Here is an 18,230-nt window from a genome sequence, read left to right as displayed (position 1 = left end):
TAAAAAAACAAATGTAGATGTTTTTTATTACAAGGACATGTAGAACTTAACAGTGTATATCCATTTTTTACATACTCTGCTCCCTGCCCTCTTATCTGTTCAGGGCCTTTCTTAGGGGTGAATAATATGCATTAAAAAGGAAGCTTTGAGCCTTGCAAAAGGTTTATTTTGCCAGGTCAAAATACACTGCACCCATAGGCTAAAATGGCAGGCCTGAGACATGTTTAAAGGGCTATTTGAGTGGGTGGCACAACCAGTAATGAAGGCCCACTAGTTTCGTTATGTGCCCGGATTAGGCCCATGTAGGATAGCTGCACATTTTCTTACATTGTCCTCTTTTCTGCACAGTAACATTATTGCTGCATCCTTTTGCACATATTTGCGTGCATGACAATGTTGCATTTGTTTTTCTGAAAAAATCTTTGTTTACACATCTGGCTTCGCATACCATTATCATGATGTCTCGAACACCAAGTACAAGGCCTTTATGCACAATGTACAAATGTTGTTCTATCTTCATCCAAGGGGTGACAGGGCTATCTACATAGCCATAATGTTTCTAATCTATACATACATTGCAAGGAGGCTTATTATTGTAAGTAATAAGAATCCCAGAGGATTAGTAGAGGAGGCATTTCAGATGACACAAAGGGCCCCTACATGCTGAGACTTCACCAAGCAGTGGTCTGACATCTCTGATAGGGGCTCCAGTTTGTGACCAAGATGGGGTTCAACATGCTCCCCTCCAGGTAATAGGGTTGGATCCTCCTGTGAGGGGATTCTTGGCTCTACACCTACATAAAGTCTAGACATACACAGAGTTGTGATCGTATAGTATGAGTACCCCTGATTACTACCTTGTATTATATGCCTGCATACATACACTATCGTAGCATTATGGTGGAACTATATCTACTAATTACTCTTTTGGTGCGTGTAATCACTTTCATCTGAATTTGAATTTGAAATACTTGTAAAGCGCAGCGTTCACCAGACGGTTTCTTGGCGCTATAGAGGCAAAGTTAACAGAAAAGAGACAGAGGGTAGGTTACTGCGAAAAGGCCTGATTGAACAAAAAGGTTTTTAAGCCTTTGCGGAAAAGGGGGTAGTGTTTGACCGACCTCAGATGGTCGGGAAGGGAGTTCCAAAAAGTGGGTGCCAGGTATGAAAAGTTGGCCCCTCCCCACTTTTTCCGCTTGTAACAGGGTACCTGCAGAAGGGATTGAGAGGATGAGCGAAGCTCTCTGGCAGGGCCGTATTCCTTTATCAAGGAGGTGATGAAAGCAGGAGCTGAGCCCTGACGGGCCTGAAAAACTGCACAGCCAATTTTAAATAGGGAACGCTCCCTGACAGGCAGCCAGTGGAGCGCCTTCAGCAACGGAGTGGAGTGGTGGGAGCGGGAAAGGCCATACACTAGCAGGGCCGCCTGGTTTTGCACCAGTTGGAGCTTTTTTAAACTGTAGGCTGGAATGCCGGTGTACAGGGCGTTGGCGTAGTCCAGCCGGGAGATCACTAGGGCAGACATGATCAGTTTGAGTGCCAGGGGGGAAAAGAAACGGGAAACAGTGCGGATAGTACGAAGAGTGAGAAAACAAGAAGAGACAACAGAACTAATTTGTGAGTGTAGGGTGAGGTGATTATTCATTTTAATGCCTAAAGTCTTGACTGTAGGAGAGGGGGTGGGAGGGAGACCAAGGGAAGAGGGCCAGAATAGTGAGTTCCAGGGACTGGAAGAGCCACCGGTGAGGACCAACTCGGTTTTATCAGGATTCAGTTTCAAGTGGTTGTGGCTCTTTCAGTCCCGGATAAAAATCATAATAGATTGGAAATTAGAAATAGAATGGGACGAAGGAGAAAGGTTAAAGATGAGCTGGAGGTCATCCGCATAGTTGTATACGGTGACCTCCATCTGCTGAAGAGCAAAGATTAGAGGATAGATATAGAGATTAAACAGAAGAGGGGAAAGAGAAGAGCCCTGAGGGACACCACAAGTGATATTGAGTGGGGTTGCCGTGAAATCCCCCAGCCATACAGCCTGGGTGCGGTCCCTCAGGAAGGACGAAAGCCAGACCAGGGCTGAGCCCCCGATTCCCGCCGCTCTGATACGTGAAAGCAAGATGGAGTGGTCCACCGTATCAAAAGCGGCGGGAAGATCGAGGAGCACCAGGGCCTGGTGTTTGTTTTGGTCCATGCCCTCCTTGAGGTTATCCAGGACTGACACCACAACAGACTCAGTAGAGTGCCTGGGTCGAAAACCCGCCTGGCGAGACGCCAGCCCCCCGGTTGCTTCTACGTGGGTAGTGAGAGCCGATGTAACATGGCGCTCAAGCACCTTGCCCAAGAAGGGCAACAGGGAGATGGGACGATAGTTAACTGGGGCGGACGGATCTGCTCCAGGCTTCTTTAAAATAGGCACTATTGTGGCTGTTTTGAAAGCTGATATCACAACCCCCTGAGCAAGGGAGCTGTTGAGAAGAGTAATCGGGGGCTGAGTGCAAACAGAATAGATCTGTTGAAGAATGCGGGCCGGGCAAATATCTGCCGGAGAACCTGACTTGACCTTGGGAAGTGTTTCCAAGAATACTTCTTCGGTAAGAGGGGGGATTAAAGAAAGACAGCACTGAACTATGGGAGGGAGAGGAGCAACAAAAGTAGGAGGGGGTGTATCATATTGGTCTTGATTGTGATAATTTTATCCAGAAAATAATAATTCAATGAATCACATAAGGACTGGGTGGGAAGGGGTTTGGGAGTAGTCCTCTCAGAAAAAGCTAACTCATGGACAATTGTAAAAATCTCCCTAGATTTATTCTCTGCCACCAGAATTTTGGCTGAAAAATAGGCGGTTTTGTCTCCTATAATGGCTTTTTTATAGTGGCTTAATAATGTAAGATAGTGGGTTTTCAATAGAGGGCAGTGGTCCCTTCTCCAATGCCTCTCAGCCCACCGGAGAGTCAGCTTTTTATCCTTCAAGTCTTCACTGAACCACCGGTTTGACTCCTTGGGTCTATGGTTGAAATCCGACGTAGGGGGGCTACTGATTCGCAGCCTCCAGCAAGCCAGGTGTCGATGGCGGTGGCTTGCAGTGAAGAGGATAGGCCCGCCAGGTTGGGTGAGGAGTTAAGGAGAGAGGAGGATAACGAAGGGAGGTCAACACGGTTCCAATTACGCGCCCAGGTGTTTTTAGCGAGCGGGACCTTGGTTACAGTGTTGGAGTGAAGGGAAAAAGAAATAAGGGCATGATCAGACCATGGGCAAGGAGACACAGACATGGACGAGACAGAGCTGTTGAGGGACCAGACTTGGTCTAGCACGTGACCATGTGAGTGTGTCGGAACTTGGATGTGGGGAACAAAATTCAGAGATTGGAGTGACTCTGTAAATTATTTGGAGGAGGTGCATTCGAGGGGGTCCATGGGCCAATAATTAAAATCGCTTAGCACTAGGACGGAGGCATAATTGACCGCCAACGTGGCCAGAAGGTCCTGAAAAGCTTGTAAAACCAGGGGGGAAGACTGGGGTGGGCGATACATTAGCATACAGGTGAGCGGAGGTAAGAAAAAGGTTGAGCGGACCACAAGATGCTGTCTACTGATTATTGTAGCACATGTATTCTACACAAAAAGAACTTTGGTTCAATAATTACATTGAAGCCATCCCCCTGTGCATTTTCTATATATCTCTCTGAGAACAAGTGAGAACAAGTGACTGTGGGAAAGGTTCTAGATCTGTTGCCATTAAGCATGGGCAAAATTTGCGAATTCGCAATCCGCAAATTCGCGGATTTCCCCGCGAAATCGCAAAAAAATCTGCGAATTTGTGAATTTTCCCGCAAAATCACGGATTTTTTTGCGATTTGCCCTGGAGTAGTTTCTACTGGCTAATCCAGTAAGGGCTCCCTCATTGGGTAAATGTATAGTGCTTTTACTACACTGCAGCTGCGTAAAGGGCCAGAAGATGTGACTCCAGTGACCATGTGTGCCTGTAACACAGAGTAGTAAAAGCGCTATGGGGCAGATTTCCAAGCCGCTTGCTCCTCTTTTGCGCCGCAGTTGTGTCACTTTAGTGACGCAGCAGCAGCACAAAAGATGCGCCATGGTGCTGGGTATTAACAACGTGACGCATCTGAGAGATGCGTCACGTTGTAAAGCCCTGCGCCATCAGGAGGCATTCCGGTTCAGGGGAGGGCGTTCCTGCGCAGGAACGCCTCCTAAAAGTGAAGATTTCACTCAGTCACTTTTACACCAATGCTGCGTCAAAACCCTGCGCCTGCTTAAAGCAGGTGCAAGGCTTGACCCAGCATTGGGGAGATAGGGCCCCCCAGAGCATTGCTGGAGCTGCGTCACTCTTGTGATGCAGCTCCAGCAATGTACTGCTTTTACGGCACAGATGCGTGATGCATCTGTGCCGTTTTTGCCACATGGTGCGCCGCATTGTAAATGCGGCGCACCATGGGTAGCGGAGCTGCGGCGCACAATAACTGGCGCATACCTGGGGATGCGCCAGTTATTGTAAATCTGCCCCTATACATTTAGCCAACGAGGGAGCACTTACTGATTAGACAGTAGAAAGTACTCCAGTTGAGCAGAGGTATTGCACAAAAAGGTAGCATCTTCGTGGACAAACACGCAGGGCGGGATTCATTCTGCCCCCTGTTAGACTCGTATTTTGTGCCCTTCTGCCCTCTGTTAGACTCGTTTTTCCCTTGTTTTTCTGCCCTTCTGCCCTCTGTTAGACTCGTTTTTCCCTTGATTTCTGCACTTCTGCCCCCTGTTAGACTCGTTTTTAGTGCCCTTCTGCCCTCTGTTAGACTCGTTTTTGTGCCTTTCTGCCACCTGTTAGACTCGTTTTTTGTGCCCTTCTGCCCTCTGTTAGACTCGTTTTTCCCTTGTTTTTCTGCCCTTCTGTTCTCTATTAGACTGTTTTTTTGTGCCCTTCTGCCCTCTGTTAGACTCGTTTTTCCCTTGTTTTTCTGCCCTTTGTTAGACTGCATTTTGTGCCTTTCTGCCCTCTGCATCACCACATCATCACTCAGCGCTACCCCAGCATCACTCAGCACCACCACATTATCACTCAGCACCACCACAGCACCACTCAGCACCACTGCAGCATCACTCAGAACCACCACAGCACCACTCAGTGCCACCATAGCATCACTCAGCACCACCACAGCATCACTTAGCACCACCAAATTATCACTCAGCACCACCACAGCACCACTCAGCACCACCACAGCATCACTCAGCACCACCACAGCACCTTTCAGCACCACCACAGCACGACTCAGGGCCACCACAGCACCACCACAGCACCACTCAGCGCCACCCCAGCATCAATCTGCGCAACCATTCAACAACAACTGGTTCAAATATGTTCTCTCAATGTTTCAAGCTTTATTACAAATGTCACAAAAAGATGTTTATATTTCACTTCTGTTCTTGGATTTTCGTCACAATAAAATACACTGAACATAATCTTCACAAAAGTTATTTACAAGAGTTTAAGCTATTGCCATTATAAATTAAAATCACTTTTATTTAAGTATTAACTATTTTAAAAAATGTAAAGCCATTGTAATTTATAATATCAATACATCTAAGTCATGTAAATACAAAACATGTTGCATTACAAATGCTATACGTGTCACATTTGCGAAAGTTATAACTATTGGCATTGTAAATGACAAAGCTATTAATTTAGCTATTTTCAAAACCAACACATAAATAAAAAAAATGATCATTTACAAGGCCAATAGCTCAAACTTTCCTAATGCGAGACCTATTTCATTGCAAATGCTTGTTTTTATATCTGTCAGTGCTTCCTGTTGAGGTTTAATTTTCATGACAGGCACCTCATTGCCTACTTGTAACTATTCTCTGACCCTGCTTCAAGGGTCAGAGCAGGGTCAGAGAATAGTTGCAAGTAGGCAACGAGGCGCCAGGAAGCACTTACAGGCTTACAGCAGCAGATGTCCAAATTGAAGTTAATTTCTTTGTAACCCTTTTGTGAAAGGTTACAAAAAATTTGCTTCAACTTTTGCAACTGCTGCTGTAACCCTGTAAGTGCTTGGCTGAAAATTCGTCCCCGCTAATTCGCGGAAATCGTGGAAAATCTGCAAATTCCGTAAGGGGAACGAATTTTCATCCCATGCTTAGTTGTCATGTTCAGTGGTTGCCAGAAACCATTCACTCCTGGTTTGGATTATCGGGGCATATGGTGGCACAGTGAGCTAGCTAGTCTCTAGGCCAACATTTCCTGCACGGAATCAGTCTAGGAACCTCACCCAAAGTTTATGTTGTCCAACAAACGTGTAGATCCGACGGATTAGTGGGAACTACACAACAGTTTCATTTAATTAACAGTCCCTGGGCACAGGTACTGCCACTTTTCCTTGGACTTACAAGTAAATCACATATGCCAATGGGGTAAAAGCTTACTCTATCAGGTTTTAGAGAAATATCACAAGCACTTTAGCACAGATTAGAAATGGTAAGGTGTGCAGAATCCAAAAGCCAACATACAAGAAGTCAGCAAAACAGGAGAGTTGAAGGCAAAAGGTTAGGGGGAAAACAATGCAAAGAAATCTCTGTCTTACAACCACTAATAAGCATAACATATCATCCATAAAGAAACATGACCCATAATCATTTAAAGGTTATAGGAAACATATCTCAGAGTACTTCCACTTCAAGGCCAATCAAAAACTGTGAATGTTGATGTTAAGATCTCACTTGAAAAAACCAGGATGTAACGTTTGATTACTAAAACCACCACTAATGCTCATTACAATAGGCGGAAGGACCAGAGAATTGTCAGACCCCAAGGAACCCTTGTTGATATACTGGGTCCTGAAAATACCTACTCAGAAGCCTCAATTGGTCGCCCTGACTTCAGGAAGCCTGGACCTTCCCTTCCACCCCAAACAGGCAAACCAACTCTTTTTCTCGGCACTCGGACAAGTAAGGACGGCATTTAGTCTTTGAAGCCTTGTTTCTTAAAATGGACAAATGTAGGTGGTGCTAAAGACCGACACTAAACTAATGCCATGTGAGAATGACACATGATCCTACTTATATCTCTTACTGATTGTTGCATTCTATTTCATGCCAATAACGCTTCTTGTACTTGGTAGTCAACTTTTTCCCTTTTTGGACAATAAAGTGTTAATGACTGTTGGTATTGCTTTACCTTATTTGACAGCTCTTGACCTCTGGTTCTTCTTGCCACCCCTTATCAATGCCCTGCTTCTCAGTTGTGAACAACTTTTATACAAATGTGGTCTCCAGCATACCTCATATGAAAGAAACCCCATCACCTGTAGAATTACATGTCAACCCTAATGCTGCTCCGGTATTACGTTTTCCCATGACATTATAAGTACTGTTATCCCTATTTTTGTCTCTATAATGCTATGCCACCAAAGTGACAAAGGGCCCTGTTTTGAAATGTCGCCCACCAGATTAAGTAGCTGAATCCAATGTCTCTTACACAAAATAATCTTTCATCCTATTAGTCTCAATTCCCACTTGTAATAGCTAGCACCATGCCTAATTTAAATGATGCCAGCATAATGTGCATAATTTCAGGAATTCAGCATCACGCTTGTTCCCAGAAGTACCCTTTTACACCACATCACTTGGGGCCAGATGTAGGAAGCCAAATTGCAAACGCAAACACTGAAATTTGCAGAATTTCAGCGTTTGCCATCGTAATTTGGCTGTGAGCAATGTAGGTAGGCAAATACCCGCAAGCAAAATATGGAATCGCAGAAATTGCGATTCCTTATTTTGCGCAAGCATTAAGAGAATCGGTATTTGCAATTCCCTAAATGCTATGCTGGTAGGCATCCTAAATTGCGATTTTGCCTTCAGGAATTGCAAAATACCACCAACTTGAGCGATTTCATTTCAAAAAGCACTTTTTGGCTTTTTACATAGTGCCATGTAGCACGCATACATGCCCATAGGGCATGTACATGCGCCACATGTGCACACTTGCACATTTCAGGGGTGAAAGAGGGTGTCCTTTTGGAACCCTTGCATCCTTGAAATTGTTTCTGCAATTTGCGAGTGCCTCTTCGTTACTCGCAATTTAGGGGCACAAATACTATTCATTCCTATGGGCCTCTTGGCCCAAAGGAATGAATGGGATGGTATTCCTTGATTGCGAAACTCAATTTGTGATTTGCAATTATAGAATATAAAGGAATCGCAAATATGTTTGCGATTCCTACCTACATTCAATTTTGCGAGTCCTTAATAACGATTCAGTAAAAATTAATATTAAGGACTCGCTAAATTGAATTCACCTTTATCTGGCCCTTAAGACGGTGCCATTAGCCCAAAGTTTACCGTGAACGCTTGGGAACAACACAAAAGGCCAGAACGCGAAAATTATGTTGTATACGGCACTGGTATTTTGATGCTTTTTCAGCATGAAAGGTGTACTCCTGCTAAAAAGTAACACAAGGACACATTTGACAATGTGGGATGAGCATTTTGCATAATTTTTAAACAAATATTGCATAATTACACAACACCAAATTATCTGAATTTTGCACACCTCTAGTCATAGCTATCTTTCCTACCGTTGCTCTTGAAGGTATTTTATGACCCTCAGACCTTCCCATGAGGATTCTTGTCTGGTTGTCCTTCTTTTTCCAGTGCTCCTGCTTCCGCTCTGCCCCATGGAAAACTATAAGATTGTTCTTCATCGCCAAAGGCTGTTAAGTACCATAAATCCACTAATGAGTCCATTTCCTGAGTACCTTCTCTCTGGTTTGAGACCTTCTTCTCAGTGGACCAGTGTTAGAACTGGGGGTCTCTACTTGGCAATGGTATACACCTTTGACCAAATAGGGACCCTTGCTTCTAAGTCAGGGAAAGGGGATTACACTACTGGATAAACCCTGCTCACCCCCTTAGTAGATTGGCATGAGCAGACATGCTTATCTCAGATGCAGTGTGTTAAGCATTTGTGAATATACACAGTAATGCAGTGAAAGTACTACAGACATAAGTATTCTTGATATAGACTTAACACAAAACCACTAACAATAAAAATCCTCACTACTGTACTCAAAATAAGCTTAAAGATGGTAGAAGTTACTTAATTCAAGTTGATGATGAATGCAACAAAGTTCTCACAAAAGTACCTGGATGTGTAACTCAAAACAAACAAAAGGTTCACAGGAATGGAGATGCGTTAGTTCCTGCCTTCGGGGGAGACAATGTGTCGCGCTTCAATGCTTGCGCAGAGTAGAGAATGTGTCTTGGTCCTTACCAGAGAGGAGGTGATGTGGTCCGGTTGCGATGTGACGAGATGGCACCTCGATGCAATGCAACGATCCGGTGCAATGCGATAAGATGGCGCCCTTGATGCGACGACGCAAAGACGATGCATGCATGCCCTGACGGCCGTGCAGCGAACACTGTACTTTGTAGCCACGACAGGCCATGCGACACGCTTCTCTGGTGATAAGACGGCAAACAGCTGCGACAAGGGCATGCTTCTTGGGAGATGCGGCGGCAGCATGCTTCTCTGGCGATGCGACGACAACAGCTGCGGCACTTCCAGCTCCCAGCAACACGCAGCCTTCTGCAGATCAGATTCCCAGCAAGAAAATTCAGAGAATAGCTGGTGGTGAAGTCTTGTAGCCCTGAGACTTCAGCAGGAGCCAAGCACAAGTTCAAGCCCATGGACAAAAATTCTGTAAGATGAGAAAAGTTCTTTGAAAGTTCCATTTCCTTTCCATGGCAATGAAGAGACCACTGCAGGCCAACCCAGCAAACTACACACTGGTAGAGGGGCAGTCCAAACTCCTGTAGCTCCCTTGGTTCTTCTCCTTGGCAAAAGGTTCATCTTGTTCCCAGAAGTGATCTAACATCCTGGGGTCTGGGTCCCCATATTTATACTCATATTCTCTTTGTTGACAAGACTCCTTCTTTCCTTTCACAGTGTAGGCCAGGGACATCAGACACACCACAGGAGATGGATCCAGTATTGTGGAGGGAAGGCACTGCCCTTTTCAGGTCCCAGGTGCAACTCCTCCCACCCATCTAGATGCAGATCTCTCTATTCAACCCTGTGCTGACTCACCCTGTCTCCTGGAATCCCCCAGCCCCTGTAACTCAAACTCCAGACAAGGAATCAATACACAACCTAGCAGAGGCAGGCTTGGATAGTTAGACAAGAAAATACCTGCTTTCTAAAAGTGGTATTTTGAAACACAGAATGTTAAAACCAACTTTACTAAAAGATGTATGTTATCATTCTGAGTTAGGGCATACTAAATTCGAATTTCTACCATGTTCCCTGAATCAGTTAGGATAATAAGTTGTAATAATCAAACTGCCCATTCTAAGGGGAACAGTTAGCCTTGCAATAGTGAAAAATGAAAATGGCTGTAATTCACTATTAGGACATGCCACATACACCAGGGCATGTCCTACCTTATCCTCACAATGCACCCTGCCCTGGGCCTACCTTAGGGGTGTCTGATATGAAGAGAAGGGAAGGTTTAAGGACTGGCAAGTGGGTGCACTTGCCAAGTCAACAGGGCAGTCACAGACTACACACAGGCTCTGCAATGGCAAGCCTGAGGCACACTTTACAAGCTGCTTCTGTGAGTGGGACAACCAGTGCTGCAAGCCCACCAGCAGCGTTTGATTTGCAAGCCCCTGGCACACATGGTGCTCTGTACTAGGGTCTGACAAGTAAATCAAATAACCAAATCATTGAGTCACTGATTAGTACAACAATTTAACATAGGGAGCACTTGCACTGTGGCACTGAATAGCAGTGGCACAGTGCCCAATGCATATAAAACCAGCAAACAGATCAAAACCATAGGAGGTAATCAGAAAAAATGGTAGGAAGACTCATGCCAATGATACCATGTCTAACAACCAGACTTTCTCTCCATTTGAGCTGTTCATACTATTTATGGGTAAAAACTGTTAGATCTCTCTAGCAGTCTCTACTCGTTACCCTTGTACACATTGTCACAAAGAGTCTCCTTTAATCTGACGTTATCAGTGTACATAAGCAACACACATGACTAGGCCTTAATTAGGGTCATCTTGCATAATTTGGACAATTTTACAGTAGGCTGGTTTCTAAAAATCAACTATTACACCCCACTGCATAATAATCAAATGTGGCAAAAAAGGAATGTCAGCGCACAGGAACAATACAAATGATCAGAATTTGAGGGGCTGGTGTGTGTTTCTTGTGCTTGTTTTTAGCACCATATATGCCCTCACAACCAAAATCAAAGCAAGGACGCATTTCCTGCAAAAAATATAACACCTAAAGATAGTTTTCAACTTCATATAATTATACATAATTTTGTGTTCTTTTACTGAATTGTTGCATTTTTGCACATAAGAAAAGTGCACACATTTTGTAAGCCCTAGAAATGAGAAGGCAGATCCTCCACTATTGCTCTATAAAACATGCAGACATCACGTTGTTACAGAAGACTCACCTCAACCCAACTGCAACAGCCAAACTGAAACAGGATTAGATGGGGAGCAAACTGATGCGTGGCCCCCTTAACTCAGTATACCAGTTATTCTTCCCCCAATAATTCAAAAACCTGTGCTGTGGCCTCAGAAAGCCTTACCCTTGCACTCAAATTGTTAAAGACTTGAAATCATCAATGGGTCCCCTACATTTTTGCTAAACCGAAGATATCTGATGTTTCTCAGAGTATGTTTAAGTAACTGGGTTGGTTACTGGTTAAGGGGGTGGACACCCTTCTCAAGAAGCAACCATAATCCTCGCCAAGTTGTCTTCAAAATCAAACCCCAAATTAACAGGCTTAATTTAGAGACAATGTCTAAAGTATTTATGTAGCAATTCACACAGCAATAACGTGTAACACAAAACAAGAAAAACCCCACACAAATTTAGAAAACAAATATCCAATCGGTAGAACCTGAGATATTAAATTTGAAACATTTAAGTGAAAAGCTCCAAAAAGCTCAAAGCACCAACTGCAGTTATCTGGTCATGCCGGGACTGGATAAAGTCACAAGTTCAGGAGAATCATGATGACCTGTGGGCCGGGTTCAGGGGCACAGCTTGTCCTGGTAAATGAAAGTACCTTAAATCCTGTCTGCTTAGTGTTGTGAGGCCCCTCAGCGACGATGTGTCTTGCAGCTGAAGAGATATGAGGTTCTGGTGTGGAGATGCATCACATAGTGGCATTTCTGGGAGGCTGCTATGCGAGGTCCTACTCTATCATCAATGATGCCATTGATGGGGGCATGTGATGAGACGAACTGGTTCAATGAAGCTGTGGGCAGCGCTGCGTAGCCCTGAGTCGGGGTTGCATCACAACAGCAGTTCCAATGCAGAGGTTCTGGCAGGTGATGTGTTGTACAGCAGATCCAATGTGGAGTTCCTGGAGGTGATGCGTTTGCCCGGCAGAGCACCTTCCGGCCTATTGCCAGGGGTCCAGGACTGGAATGCCACCACTTGAGAGAGGAGCAGAAATCCCAACTGACAGAGTCCTTGTGCTGGGTTCAAGGATGTTGGAGCCTATTCTGTACTAGAGGCTCTGATCAGGAGGCCAGCCAAGTAGTCCTTGGCTCTCTCTGGTGGGTCCATGATCAATATGCAGGTCAAGTTATTCTCACTCAGGCAGGAGGGGAGCATGGTAGCAGAGTGGCAGTCCTTCTTGCAGCAAAGCAGCACTGCAGTACTTTTGAGTCTTCCACAGGTAAAAATGTGTACTGATTTGGGTTCTGAGGTCCAGTATATAAATGTAGTGTCCACTTTGAAGTAGGAGAAGTTTATAGAGGATTCCATACCCCTCTGGAATTTCCTACCTCCATATCCTGGCCCCCGAGTGTCTATGGTCAAAATAGACCAGTGTCAAACCCCTTTATGAGAGCGCTCGGGCAGGGGCCTTTGTGATGTGCAAGTGTGGTTTCCTCCCCCTCGTTAACACGGAGTTGCCCAATCTGCCAATATGTAGCTTCTCTTTGTCTCACTGTCTGGAAAAAATACACAAAGACTTACTGCCAACTATACCTAGTCATTTGACCCTGGATGCAATGCCGCAGATGCCAAATGGTTGGGACAAGAAAATGGCAACTTTCTAAAAGTTTCTATCGTTACAGTGAGTGATACTGCTGAGGTGGTAGGGGCGGAATTGGTAAAGTATATTATTTAAGAGTGTACCCCCCTATTCAATGGATTTGTGTGCTTCATTTGTGAAGCCACACAATTATTCCGTGCCTCTTGTGCAAATGAAGGCTAAATATTTACTATTAAAATTATCTGTCTCCTCACACTTCAATACCTTTGATTCTTGCATGATACATATATATATCACCACATAGTACAACTATAAAGTTCTACAACAATGAAACTTGTTGCTGTGGATCTTTTAGTCAGTCCATGTGGTATATTTCTTCAACAGTGTAAACAAATATTCACATGAATGACACTTATAAGCAAAACAAAAAGAATTAAACATTTAGCCAATTTAACATTACTTGACAATACATGGATTGACTGATTTTGTACAGTTTTATATCCATATGAAGAAGTGTACAACATATATAGTCACACAATACTGTTATGAAACCAGGATGTGTGAGAAGGTGTCCAAAATAAACAGTGAAAATGTTCAGTTTACTTCACTGTGGGTATAATATTTTCCACCTACTCAATGGTCCTATAGGTACCATGGGGTCTGATTTTAGGTTTCGACTAAGTAGTTTCGACCATCTTGTGGGCCTATTGAATTAATGCTTGTCTTCCTCCAGGCCTCTTGTTTACTGGTATGGTTTACAGTCGATGTAGGCCCCGCAGTGGAGAAGTGTGGCTCACTGGTTAGAGCAGGCAGACCCTGAAGCAGAGATCAGACCCGGGTCCAGCGTTCAATTCCCGACGAGGCAGGGTCTTGAGCTCAAATGTCCACGGACTCGATAATTCTCGCTTCGGTGCCTGACCTAATCATGGGTTCACACTCTGCAACTCTGGGCATTAAGCTTGCCTAATCTCCACAACGGCCCCCCACGGCGGGATGCCTGGCGTTCACCTTGGGGGTGCCCGTTAGGGGCTATCTAACAGGGAAAAGCCAGGACGGGTTCCCAAGGCAAGCGCCGAGATGCCTCCGGGTAGTCGAGCGCTATATAAGAACATACAAACAAAAATGGCCCTAGTCATTGTGGGATGCTAGAGTGGGGAGTAAATCTCTGCCTAGGGTGCAATTGTTTTTATTGAGGACGCTCACCTCCTCTTACATAAAAAGCTATCCTGCTTGTTTTTTGTCATTATTTAATGCCTAAAACTGTGAGTTTGACTTCTGTGGTCTTCTCACTTAAGTGTTTACTCCCATATCTACACACGGTGGAGTAGCTCACCTCTCTGCTCACGGTACAGCAAGTCGCTGGTCTGTCAGCTGTCCTGCACTTCGTCCTGCGGTCGTGCACATGCGGGAGGTATATGTAGTACACTCTTGTATAATACATTTTCTAAAAGTGGCATTTTCAGAATTACTTACTCATTTATTTTATTTTGGGGGTTTATATAGCACTAGCTAGACCAGAGGTATCAGAGCACTTTATAGGTTGGGAGAGTACGTTTTCAAGAGGTATAAGAGGTGATTTAAATGAGACAAAAGTTAAAAACAATACACCATTAAGTGAACAAGAGTTACAAAGGTACATAACAGGGAAGCATTGAGGAAGTCAATATGAGACAGAAGCAAGATTGATACAGTCATGTGATTGTGTAGATGCATCCAGTTAATGAGGGAAACGTAAAGGAGCTTGTGCGTAGGGAAACGTCGTTTACGATGCAACTTTTAGACCGCAGTACTATTACAACGCAGACTTTAAAACGCATTCCATTACAACGCATTACACTGGGGGGCGCTCTAGGATAGGGAAGAGATTTAATTTACTATCCAACACCTTCCCTACTATCCACGGGGACTGGAGTTGGATAAGTAAATTAAACTATTCACTATCCAGCACCCCTCATCACTATGCGTTGTAAAAGCATGCGTTGTAAAACTTGCGATGTAAAGGCATGCGTGGTAAAAGCATGCGTTGTAATGTCATACATCCTTGTGCGCTTGTTGAAGCAGTTGTTGAGCAATAGAGATTTGAGGTTCTGTTGAAGGAAGAGGGGTTGCAGTGGAGATTGTTAGGGAGTGAGTTCTAGATCTTGGGAGCATTTCCTGGGAAGGAGCGCACCTGGGATGATTTCTTCTTCAGATTAGGCAGAATGAGAAGAAGAGAGTTAGATTGTCTAAGTGCTCAGACTCTTCCTGCTCTTGAAAGTTTGGTTTCTAGCAATTTGGGATTTTTTGTGTATGAAGGGCTTTGTGAGTGATACAGGCTGTCTTGGAGATGCATCTTCCTTCAATAGGAAGCCATTAAAAACTCTTCAGTGCAGGAGAGATGCGATCAAATTGTTTAATTCCTATGTAACTGCTCTTAGTTGTGCAAGGTGACACTTTGGAGTTGCTGTAGTCCAGTTTTGATAGGACAAGTAATTACACTAATACCATAACATCATCTGGGGTAATAAACGGTTTGATTTTTTTGAGATGTCTTAGTGGGCAAAGCACTCCTTTGGCTGTGTTGTTGATGTACTCCTTCATTGACATTTTTTGGTCCAGGGTGAACTTAATGGAGTTAGAAACTGAAAGTGAGCAGTCTAACACATCAGCACTCTCGATCCATTCTTGGATGGTAAATGATTATTTTTTGGGGAGAGGAGTAGTCCTTCTGTTTTATTGAGGTTTAGTTGAAGATGGTTGGTGTTTAGCCAAGTTTGTATCTTGATTAGTTCGGTATTAAGATGTCAGAGGTCACAGGGTGATTTTATTTTGTAGTAGAGTTGTGTGTTATCAGCATTTAGGTGATATTGGACCCCTGCTTGGTTCAAAATAACAGTGTGGGGTTCCTTGAAGAGACTGGAAAGGTATGGGGATTGAGCCTTGAGGTACACCTTGCAAAACTAGTGTAGGTTTCGGGATACAACTATTGCTTTTTATTTATTGAGAGTCAAGTCAAGTCAAGTCAGAAGATTTATATAGCGCACTACATACCCAGAGGGTCTCAAGGCGCTAAGGAGGGGGGGGAGGATTACTTGTCAAATATCCACGTTTTAAGTTGCTTTCTGAAAGCTAGGTGGTTCTGGGTAAGGCGAAGGTAAGGGGGGAGTGAGTTCCATGTTTTAGCAGCCAGGTAAGAGAAGGATCTGCCTCCCATGGTGGTCTTGTTGATGCGAGGTACAGTGGCGAGGGCTTGGCTGGAGGAGCATAGTTGGCGGGAGGGGGTGTAGAAGGACAGTCTTGAGTTGAGGCATTCCGGTCCGATGTCGTAAAGTGATTTGTGTGCGTGGGTTAGCAGTCGGAAAGTGATTCTCTTATTGACGGGTAGCCAGTGGAGGTCTTTCAGGTGACCAGAGATGTGTTCGTTGCGTGGGATGTCTAATATGATTCTGGCTGAGGCGTTTTGGATTCGTTGGAGTTTCTTTTGGAGTTTAGCGGTAGTGCCTGCGTAGAGGGTGTTTCCGTAGTCCAGTCGGCTCGTGACTAGAGCGTGGGTGACTGTTTTCCTGGTTTCGGTGGGGATCCATCAAAATGTTTTTTTGAGCATGCGAAGAATGTTGAAGCAGGATGAGGATATGGCGCTGACTTGTCTGTTCATTGAAAGTGAAGAATCCAGGATAACGCCTAGGTTCCATGCGTGGTCTGTCGGGATGGGTGCTTTTCCAAGGGCTTCCGGCCACCAAGAGTCGTCCCATGCGGAGGGGGATGTGCCTAGGATGAGGACTTCTGTTTTATCTGAGTTCAGTTTCAGACGGCTGTGTTTCATCCATTCAGCAACTTCTTTCATTCCTTCGTGTAGGTTAGTTTTGGCGGTGCTGGGGTCCTTGGTGAGAGAAAGGATCAGTTGAGTGTCATCTGCGTAAGAGATGATGTTGAGGTTGTGTTGGCGGGCGATGGTCGCGAGGGGGCTCATGTATACGTTGAAGAGGGTGGGGCTGAGAGAGGATCCTTGTGGTACGCCACAGATGACTTCGGTGGCCTCGGACTTGAATGGTGGAAGGCGGACTCTCTGGGTTCTTCCGGTGAGGAACGAGGTGATCCATTCAAGTGCTTTTCCATGTATTCCGATGTTGCTGAGGCGTTGTAAAAGGGTGCTGTGGCAGACTGTGTCGAATGCTGCAGAGAGGTCGAGGAGGATGAGGGCGACTGTGTCTCCATTGTCCAGTAGAGTTCGAATGTCGTCTGTTGCTGCAATGAGGGCGGTCTCAGTGCTGTGTTTAGCTCGGAAGCCAGATTGTGAGGAGTCGAGGGATTTGTTGGCTTCGAGGAAAGCGGCGAGCTGGTTGTTGACAGCTTTCTCGATGACTTTGGCCGGGAATGGAAGGAGCGAGATGGGGCGGTAATTTTTGAGTTCGGTGGGGTCCGCTGTGGGTTTTTTCAGAAGGGCGGTGAGTTCAGCGTGTTTCCAGTTTTCCGGAAAAGTGGCGGAGTTGAAGGAGCAGTTGATGACGACTCGGAGGTGCGGTGCTATGACGGAGTCTGCTTTGTTGAAGATGTGGTGAGGGCATGGGTCTGTGGGGGATCCTGAGTGGATGGAGATAAGATGTGAACCATCTCAGGACTTTGCCATTGATGCAGTACGGTTTTTGAGTGTCTCAAGTAGAGCTAAATGGGTTACTGTATCAAACGCTGCAGATAAGTTGAGTATGATAAGGAGGCAGGAGTCACCTTCATATAAGGATCTGTGAATGTCGTCAGCTATATTGAGCATAGCTGTTTCTGTGCTACAGCTGCTCCTGAAACCTCATAGGAAAGTGTCATGGAGGTTGAGTTCCTCAATGTGTTGGATGAGGTGACGCAGAACACACTTCTCCAATGTTTTGGCTAGGAAGGGAAAGATGGTGATAGGTCTCAGGTTATTGAGGTAATTGAGGTCTGATTCTGGCTTTTTGAGAATGGGTGTGACTTGCAATATTTTGAGAGAAGCATTGGCGATTTTTATCCAAAACGGGGAGATGATGTTGTGTATGTGAGCTTTAGGTTTCCTTTCAGTCATGGGTTTGAAGTGTGTCCACTTGGCATTGCTTTTGAGTTGTAGGAGATGATGGTTGTTTTTGGTTTCATTGGGTCACTCTGGTCTTTAGTTATGTCTTGGGAAGGGGTTTCCATTGTGATATGAGGGTCAATGAAGTAGAAGGGATGGAAA

Source organism: Lissotriton vulgaris, chromosome 10, assembly GCF_964263255.1.
Source record: "Lissotriton vulgaris chromosome 10, aLisVul1.2, whole genome shotgun sequence".
Lineage (NCBI taxonomy): Eukaryota > Metazoa > Chordata > Amphibia > Caudata > Salamandridae > Lissotriton > Lissotriton vulgaris.
This window is presented reverse-complemented; position numbering follows the sequence as displayed.